The sequence below is a fragment of the Nansenia antarctica genome, assembly GCF_963989245.1.
Source record: "Nansenia antarctica genome assembly, chromosome: 5".
NCBI classification, from domain to species: Eukaryota; Metazoa; Chordata; class Actinopteri; order Argentiniformes; family Microstomatidae; genus Nansenia; species Nansenia antarctica.
In genome coordinates, this window is record NC_137690.1 from 17,492,023 (window position 1) to 17,501,900 (window position 9,878).

At 46.8% G+C, this 9,878-nt stretch overlaps 1 pseudogene across 1 annotated transcript; it reads right to left on the reverse strand.

Annotated features, from left to right (window-relative positions):
• Window positions 1-898: 898 nt before the first annotated feature.
• LOC308158708 (putative claudin-24) lies at window positions 899-1,716 on the reverse strand (annotated as a pseudogene). The gene has a single exon. The product of its transcript is annotated as a putative claudin-24 (transcript).
• Between the last annotated feature and the right edge of the window lie 8,162 nt (window positions 1,717-9,878).

Consider the following 9,878-nt stretch of genomic DNA (forward strand, 5'->3'; position numbering starts at 1 on the left):
CATTGTTCCTCTTTTTTCTTCATCTGTTAAGGTCTCACTGCCTGTGCAGCATACAGCAGTGTCCCTAAGCCAAAATGTGCATTTGGAACCCAGGCAACCTTGTTTGACCAAGTCCCTCCCCCAGACGAAACACAACACAGGAACTGCAGCATTGGAATGCATCTCTTGATAAAACTCTTCTTAATGCCCATTCACTCCTATACAGGCACTGATCCGACAGACTCTGGGCTTTCTCGGCTGAGATTGGATTTATCTCCCCTGTGCAATGAATCTCAGCAATTGCCATGCTTATTCAAACTGGCCTTGGCTTCAGTAAAGCTTTGCATTGCTAAGTAAAAAGCCCCTCTATATCATTTCATATTGATCAGGGACCGTCAAGAGTTCTAGTGATTCTGGAAAAGCACTACTCAAAGTAATCTAATTTTCTATATATTCAAGATATTTTCTTTAAACCCCATTTAAATACTGTTCATCATTACAAGGAATGTTCATTTAGTGGATATGATCTCTTTTATCCTCATTTGCAGAAAAACCTGCACGGCAGGACACACAATCCATTCAGCTCAATGAATACGAAGAGACTTGAATGGAATGGAGTGGGCACTTGAAATGAAGTTGGAGAGACTCTGATTACATTACCCTAAAGGCTCATGCTAATAACAAATAACAAAGACTGCAAACAGGTAACCAACAAAGGCTTTCATTGCACTTTTCCATCAGAAATACTTTATCCATGTTCAACAGTATCAAAATGTACACATATGGCATTGAAACATTTCAAAAGTGACTTTGAACATCTCAAAACAGTTCACATAGTCAATCATTTCTTCTTTTAGCATTCTAATGTATCTGTAATCAGGTATTAGCAACATGCACAAAGTTGAACCTACGAATGAAACTATAGAACCTCTGTCTTTAAATAGTGCTGTGTCTTTGTCTTCTCCTGGGGGGTGTAAGGGAGGCCGGGTGGGTGCTGCTGGTCATGTTCTGCCATGCACACAGCTATGAAGAAGAGAGTGCCCCCGATGACCAAGATGAAACCAGAGAACCAACCAGAGAACATGGCCTCCCCAAACTCCCAGCGTGGCACTACGTCAGGTATGCTCTCATTCCAGAACTCCACCACAGTTACGTAGGCCACCAGAGAGACCGGAGCTAGGGTGGTGAGGCCCGACACCCAGGACAGCACCCCACTGAGGACGAGGAGCCCTCTCTTCAATCCCTGCCTCCCAGAGCACAGCTCCACCCCGTCCAGCCCCGGGAAGGCCACCACCACAGCCAGGGTACCAGTGGCTATAGACACCAGCATGAGCACCCGGGAAGCCAGCAGGTCCACAGGTAGGGCCATGATGGATTCATAGGCCTTGCACTGCACTCCAACCTCCTCAGTGAAGATACAAGTGTGCCACAGCCCAGAGTACCAGTTCTCCACCTCATTCAGATCTGAGTTCATGGTTTTCCAAAGAGGGAGGAAGGTGGTAATGAGGGTAGTGACCATACCCCCGAATGAGACGAAGAGTGCAGTCCTCTGCATAATTTTCGTGGTCAGAAACACCATCTTCTGTCTCTCTCTTTTTCTCTCTCACCCCTCACACTCTCTCTCTCTACTCCTCTCACTGTTGCTCTGTCCAGGCCAAAGAAAGGTTTGTGAGCGACTGATAAGCCCGTCCCCCCTCCTGTGGTAGCACTTGGACCGACCCATTCAGCCCGCCTCATCCTGCGTCTTAATAAAGTGCACCTGATAACCGAGAGATTATCCCAGGTCCTGTGGCATTACAACAGACATACTGTTTTGGCGTAGTGATAAATATCATCATAGGGAACAATGAGCACTGTTTTTAAACTTGAGAGCTTGAGTGCAGATGCTGAGTGCTGCCAGGCTCACTCAGGTATATGTGTCTGTCTCCCTCCAGTGGTGGTAAGTGGAAGTGGCCTGTGGCCTGTGTGTGTGATGATGAGATGATGATGATGATGATGATGATTATGATGGGGGGTGATAGGAAGGTCGTAGAGACACCATTCAAATGGTTTTAGATTCCCTGTCCTCTGGTCTATCCGGGGGTGTTGGAATTGTTCTCCTAACCCGCGGGGAACCATACGTTATTAACCCCGGGAGGGGTCACACTACGGGACGTATAACGCTGGCTATGAATATGGTAGAAACACAAGGTTTTCATATTTAAGTTCATTAGGTCTACACGGTCATTTGAAGCCTAACCCCAGCCCTCTACGACCCCGGGAAGTCATGTTAAACTGAAGTTAAAACACAACGAGATTGCTAAGCTAACACCGCTAATGCGGAAGTCCCTCCTGTGTCTCAGAAGACAGACAGAGAGAGAGACGTGCAGCCACCCAGGATCGAGCCCCGCGTGGAGTCATTGTCCATCATTTCTTGTCAATTTCAATAAAGACAGACACACACAGACACACACAGACAACGACAGGTCATTCTAGAGGAAGAGAGAAATGGGATAATAGGATTCTATTCTCTGACAGCCAATGTCCGCGATTCCACACTGGCCAGTAGAAATTCGAGATTTTTTTTTTTTATATGTTTGTATGACTGGCCCGTTAGCTCAGTGTGTAAGTCTGTCGCAAGGGAGACTTTGTAGTCCTGGGTTCGAATCCCAGGCGGGCAGGTCACTTTGCACTTTTCAATTTGAAGGACAAACAGAAAGAAAAAAAAAAAGGCATGCAGCGGCAAATAATTCCAGAGAGAGAGAGAGAGAAAGAGGAAGGAATTTTCCCTTTTGAAAAGATATTTTTGAAAATCCCGCCTCAAAATATATATATATTTTTTTTTTTTTCTTCTTCTGTGTCAGTGCGTCTACCGGCCCGAGTCTCTATGGGGGAATGCAATGACCGTTTTGGACACCAAACACACCAAAGAACATCTACTCTTCCAGGCGAATCCAGTCAGACCATTATCAGACCTGCTAGACGTGTCTGTGCGCGTGTGTGACTGGATGTCTACATTCAATGTGTTTCACCGTGTGACTGGATGTGTGTGTGTATATATGTGTTAATGAGCTGTATGAGTGTGTGTGGATGTGTGTGTATGAGTGTGGATGTGTGTGGATGTGTATATGTGGATGTGTGTATGAGTATGTGTGTGGATGTGTGAGTATGTGTATATGTGTGTGGATGTGTGTGTATGAGTGTGGATGTGTGTATGAGTATGTGGATATGAGTATGTGTGTATGTGTGTATGTATGTGTATGTTTATGTATGTTAATGAGCTGTATGTTAATGAGCTTCATACTAATGAGCTTCATGTTAATTAGCTGTATGTTAATGAGCTGTATGTTAATTAGCTGTGTGTGTCTCTGTGTGTATACGTGTGTCTGTGTGTGTATGTTAATGAGCTGTATGTTAATGAGCTTCATGTTAATGAGATTCATGCTAATGAGCTGTATGTTAATGAGCTGTATGTTAATTAGCTGTGTGTGTGTCTCTGTGTGTGTATACGTGTGTCTGTGTGTGTATGTTAATGAGCTGTATGTTAATGAGCTGTATGTTAATGAGATTCATGCTAATGAGCTGTATGTTAATGAGCTGTATGTTAATGAGCTGTATGTTAATTAGCTGTATGTTAATTAGCTGTGTGTGTCTCTGTGTGTATATGTGTGTCTGTGTGTGTATGTTAATGAGCTGTATGTTAATGAGCTGTATGTTAATGAGCTTCATGCTAATGAGATTCATGCTAATGAGCTGTATGTTAATGAGCTGTATGTTAATGAGCTGCATGTTAATTAGCTGTATGTGTCTCTGTGTGTGTATACGTGTGTCTGTGTGTGTGTGTATATGTTAATGAGCTGTATGTTAATGAGCTGTATGTTAATGAGCTTCATGTTAATGAGATTCATGCTAATGAGCTGTATGTTAAGTAGCTGTATGTTAATGAGCTGTATGTTAATGAGCTGTATGTTAATTAGCTGTGTGTGTCTCTGTGTGTGTATACGTGTGTCTGTGTGTATGTTAATGAGCTGTATGTTAATGAGCTGTATGTTAATGAGCTTCATGTTAATGAGATTCATGCTAATGAGCTGTATGTTAATGAGCTGTATGTTAATTAGCTGTGTGTGTCTCTGTGTGTGTATACGCGTGTCTGTGTGTGTGTATGTTAATGAGCTGTATGTTAATGAGCTGTATGTTAATGAGATTCATGCTAATGAGCTGTATGTTAATGAGCTGTATGTTAATGAGCTGTATGTTAATTAGCTGTGTGTGTCTCTGTGTGTGTATACGTGTGTCTGTGTGTGTATGTTAATGAGCTGTATGTTAATGAGCTGTATGTTAATGAGCTTCATGTTAATGAGATTCATGCTAATGAGCTGTATGTTAATGAGCTGTATGTTAATTAGCTGTATGTTAATGAGCTGTATGTTAATTAGCTGTGTGTGTCTCTGTGTGTGTATACGTGTGTCTGTGTGTGTATGTTAATGAGCTGTATGTTAATGAGCTGTATGTTAATGAGCTTCATGTTAATGAGATTCATGCTAATGAGCTGTATGTTAATGAGCTGTATGTTAATGAGCTGTATGTTAATTAGCTGTGTGTGTCTCTCTGTGTGTATACGTGTGTCTGTGTGTGTATGTTAATGAGCTGTATGTTAATGAGCTGTATGTTAATGAGATTCATGCTAATTAGCTGTATGTTAATGAGCTGTATGTTAATGAGCTGTATGTTAAATAGCTGTGTGTGTCTCTGTGTGTGTATATGTGTGTCTGTGTGTGTATGTTAATGAGCTGTATGTTAATGAGATTCATGCTAATGAGCTGTATGTTAATGAGCTGTATGTTAATGAGCTGTATGTTAATTAGCTGTGTGTGTCTCTGTGTGTGTATACGTGTGTCTGTGTGTGTGTATGTTAATGAGCTGTATGTTAATGAGCTGTATGTTAATGAGCTTCATGTTAATGAGATTCATGCTAATGAGCTGTATGTTAATGAGCTGTATGTTAATGAGCTGTGTGTGTCTCTGTGTGTGTATACGTGTGTCTGTGTGTGTATGTTAATGAGCTGTATGTTAATGAGCTGTATGTTAATGAGATTCATGCTAATGAGCTGTATGTTAATGAGCTGTATGTTAATGAGCTGTATGTTAATGAGCTGTGTGTTAATTAGCTGTGTGTGTCTTAAGTCAAAGTGGGCGGAGCTTAAGTCAAAGTGGGCACAACAACCACACACGCGCGCACACACACACGCACGCGCACGCACACGCGCACGCACGCACGCACACACGCGCGCGCACACGCACACACACACGCGCGCGCACACGCACGTACGCACGAGGAGCTTAAGTCAAAGTGGGCGGAGCTTGTGTCAAAGTGGGCGGAGCTTAAGTCAAAGTGGGCGGAGCTTGTGTCAAAGTGGGCGGAGCTTAAGTCAAAGTGGGCGGAGCTTAAGTCAAAGTGGGCGGAGCTTAAGTCAAAGTGGGCGGAGCTTAAGTCAAAGTGGACGGAGCTTGTGTCAAAGTGGGCGGAGCTTGTGTCAAAGTGGGCGGAGCTTAAGTCAAAGTGGGCGGAGCTTAAGTCAAAGTGGGCGGAGCTTAAGTCAAAGTGGGCACAACAACCACACACGCGCGCACACACGCACGCGCACGCACACGCGCGCGCACGTACGCGCACGCACACACACACACACGCGCACGCGCACACGCACGCACACACGCGCACGCACACACACGCGCACACGCACGCTTAAGTCAAAGTGGGCGGAGCTTGTGTTAAAGTGGGCGGAGCTTGTGTTAAAGTGGGCGGAGCTTAAGTCAAAGAGGGCACAACAACCACACACACACGCGCACGAACACACACGCACGCGCACACGCGCACGCACGCACACGTACGCGCACATGCACGCGCACGCACACACGCGCGCGCACGCTTAAGTCAAAGTGGGCGGAGCTTGTGTCAAAGTGGGCGGAGCTTAAGTCAAAGTGGGCGGAGCTTGTGTCAAAGTGGGCGGAGCTTGTGTCAAAGTGGGCGGAGCTTAAGTCAAAGTGGGCGGAGCTTAAATCAAAGTGGGAGGAGCTTAAATCAAAGTGGGAGGAGCTTAGATCAAAGTGGGAGGAGCTTAAGTCAAAGTGGGAGGAGCTTAAATCAAAGTGGGAGGAGCTTAAGTCAAAGTGGGAGGCGCTTAAATCAAAGTGGGAGGAGCTTAAGTCAAAGTGGGCGGAGCTTGTGTCAAAGTGGGCGGAGCTTAAGTCAAAGTGGGCGGAGCTTGTGTCAAAGTGGGCGGAGCTTAAGTCAAAGTGGGCGGAGCTTAAGTCAAAGTGGGCGGAGCTTAAGTCAAAGTGGGCGGAGCTTAAGTCAAAGTGGACGGAGCTTGTGTCAAAGTGGGCGGAGCTTGTGTCAAAGTGGGCGGAGCTTAAGTCAAAGTGGGCGGAGCTTAAGTCAAAGTGGGCGGAGCTTAAGTCAAAGTGGGCACAACAACCACACACGCGCGCACACACGCACGCGCACGCACACGCGCGCGCACGTACGCGCACGCACACACACACGCGCGCGCGCACGCACGCGCACACGCGCACACGCACGCACACACGCGCACACACACACACACACGCACGCACACACACGCGCACACGCACGCGCACACGCACGCGCACACGCACGCGCGCGCACGCTTAAGTCAAAGTGGGCGGAGCTTGTGTTAAAGTGGGCGGAGCTTGTGTTAAAGTGGGCGGAGCTTAAGTCAAAGAGGGCACAACAACCACACACACACGCGCACGAACACACACGCACGCGCACACGCGCACGCACGCACACGTACGCGCACATGCACGCGCACGCACACACGCGCGCGCACGCTTAAGTCAAAGTGGGCGGAGCTTGTGTCAAAGTGGGCGGAGCTTAAGTCAAAGTGGGCGGAGCTTGTGTCAAAGTGGGCGGAGCTTGTGTCAAAGTGGGCGGAGCTTAAGTCAAAGTGGGCGGAGCTTAAATCAAAGTGGGAGGAGCTTAAATCAAAGTGGGAGGAGCTTAGATCAAAGTGGGAGGAGCTTAAGTCAAAGTGGGAGGAGCTTAAATCAAAGTGGGAGGAGCTTAAGTCAAAGTGGGAGGCGCTTAAATCAAAGTGGGAGGAGCTTAAGTCAAAGTGGGCGGAGTTTAAATCAAAGTGGGAGGAGCTTAAGTCAAAGTGGGCGGAGCTTAAGTCAAAGTGGGAGGAGCTTAAATCAAAGTGGGCGGAGCTTAAGTCAAAGTGGGCGGAGCTTAAGTCAAAGTGGGCGGAGCTTAAGTCAAAGCGGGAGGAGCTTAAGTCAAAGTGGGCGGAGCTTAAGTCAAAGTGGGCGGAGCTTAAGTCAAAGTGGGCGGAGCTTAAATCAAAGTGGGAGGAGCTTAAATCAAAGTGGGAGGAGCTTAAATCAAAGTGGGAGGAGCTTAGATCAAAGTGGGAGGAGCTTAAGTCAAAGTGGGAGGAGCTTAAATCAAAGTGGGAGGAGCTTAAGTCAAAGTGGGTGGAGCTTAAATCAAAGTGGGAGGAGCTTAAATCAAAGTGGGAGGAGCTTAAATCAAAGTGGGCGGAGCTTAAATCAAAGTGGGAGGAGCTTAAGTCAAAGTGGGCGGAGCTTAAGTCTAAGTGGGAGGAGCTTAAATCAAAGTGGGAGGAGCTTAAATCAAAGTGGGAGGAGCTTAAGTCAAAGTGGGCGGAGCTTAAGTCTAAGTGGGAGGAGCTTAAATCAAAGTGGGAGGAGCTTAAGTCAAAGTGGGCTGCGCTTAAATCAAAGTGGGCGGAGCTTAAATCAAAGTGGGAGGAGCTTAAGTCAAAGTGGGAGGAGCTTAAGTCAAAGTGGGCGGAGCTTAAATCAAAGTGGGAGGAGCTTAAATCAAAGTGGGAGGAGCTTAAATCAAAGTGGGAGGAGCTTAAATCAAAGTGGGAGGAGCTTAAATCAAAGTGGGAGGAGCTTAAGTCAAAGTGGGAGGAGCTTAAATCAAAGTGGGAGGAGCTTAAGTCAAAGTGGGCGGAGCTTAAATCAAAGTGGGAGGAGCTTAAGTCAAAGTGGGAGGAGCTTAAGTCAAAGTGGGAGGAGCTTAAATCAAAGTGGGAGGAGCTTAAGTCAAAGTGGGCGGAGCTTAAGTCTAAGTGGGAGGAGCTTGCATCAAAGTGGGAGGAGCTTAAGTCAAAGTGGGCGGAGCTTAAGTCTAAGTGGGAGGAGCTTAAATCAAAGTGGGAGGAGCTTAAGTCAAAGTGGGAGGAGCTTAAATCAAAGCGGGAGGAGCTTACATCAAAGTGGGAGGAGCTTAAGTCAAAGTGGGCGGAGCTTAAATCAAAGTGGGAGGAGCTTAAATCAAAGTGGGAGGAGCTTAAATCAAAGTGGGAGGAGCTTAAATCAAAGTGGGAGGAGCTTAAATCAAAGTGGGAGGAGCTTAAGTCAAAGTGGGAGGAGTTTAAATCAAAGTGGGAGGATCTTAAGTCAAAGTGGGCGGAGCTTAAATCAAAGTGGGAGGAGCTTAAGTCAAAGTGGGCGGAGCTTAAGTCTAAGTGGGAGGAGCTTGCATCAAAGTGGGAGGAGCTTAAGTCAAAGTGGGCGGAGCTTAAGTCTAAGTGGGAGGAGCTTAAATCAAAGTGGGAGGAGCTTAAATCAAAGTGGGAGGAGCTTAAGTCAAAGTGGGCGGAGCTTAAGTCTAAGTGGGAGGAGCTTAAATCAAAGTGGGAGGAGCTTAAGTCAAAGTGGGCTGCGCTTAAATCAAAGTGGGCGGAGCTTAAATCAAAGTGGGAGGAGCTTAAGTCAAAGTGGGAGGAGCTTAAGTCAAAGTGGGCGGAGCTTAAATCAAAGTGGGAGGAGCTTAAATCAAAGTGGGAGGAGCTTAAATCAAAGTGGGAGGAGCTTAAATCAAAGTGGGCGGAGCTTAAATCAAAGTGGGAGGAGCTTAAGTCAAAGTGGGCGGAGCTTAAATCAAAGAGGGCGGAGCTTAAATCAAAGTGGGAGGAGCTTAAATCAAAGAGGGCGGAGCTTAAATCAAAGTGGGAGGAGCTTAAGTCAAAGTGGGCGGAGCTTAAGTCAAAGTGGGATGAGCTTAAGTCAAAGTGGGCGGAGCTTAAGTCAAAGTGGGCGGAGCTTAAGTCAAAGTGGGAGGAGCTTAGATCAAAGTGGGCGGAGCTTAAGTCAAAGTGGGCGGGCTTAAGTCAAAGTGGGCTGAGCTTAAATCAAAGTGGGCGGAGCTTAAATCAAAGTGGGAGGAGCTTAAGTCAAAGTGGGCGGAGCTTAAGTCGAAGTGGGCGGAGCTTAAGCCAAAGTGGGAGGAGCTTAGATCAAAGTGGGCGGAGCTTAAGTCAAAGTGGGCGGGGCTTAAGTCAAAGTGGGCGGAGCTTAAATCAAAGTGGGCGGAGCTTGTGTCTAAGTGGGAGTGGCTTAATTGATTGATTCAAATTGTGGGCGGAGCTTGTGTCAAAAGTGGGCGGAGCTTGTGTCAAAGTGGGCGGAGCTTAAGTGGGAGTGGGAGTGGCTTAGACATTTAGTGGGCGGAGCTTGTGTCAAAGTGGGAGTGGCTTAATTGATTAATTCCAATTTTCTTTCATTTGCCAACAAACGACCTACCTAGACTGTACGCAGTTGCACCCTAGGATGAAACCCTAGGATGAAAAACAGAAATCGGTGCCAGTAAGTCCCAGTCACCCAAAAATCGGCACGATGAAGCGTCACAGGGGTCCGGTCGCGTGCCCCGAGTTTCGAGGCGCTAGCTCAAACGGTCGCTCCGTGGCGCCCCCTTTAATTACGGATTTCGCACTTACGTCAAAGCTCCCCGTTTGGGCCACGAATGGCCGATCAAGCCGAAACTCTGGGTAAACACTTGTCTCACCAAGATGTTCGACATATGTGAAAACCAGACCTCTAGCTCACAGCTAGGAGGGGAGTTATGAATTCTGGCCACAGGGGGC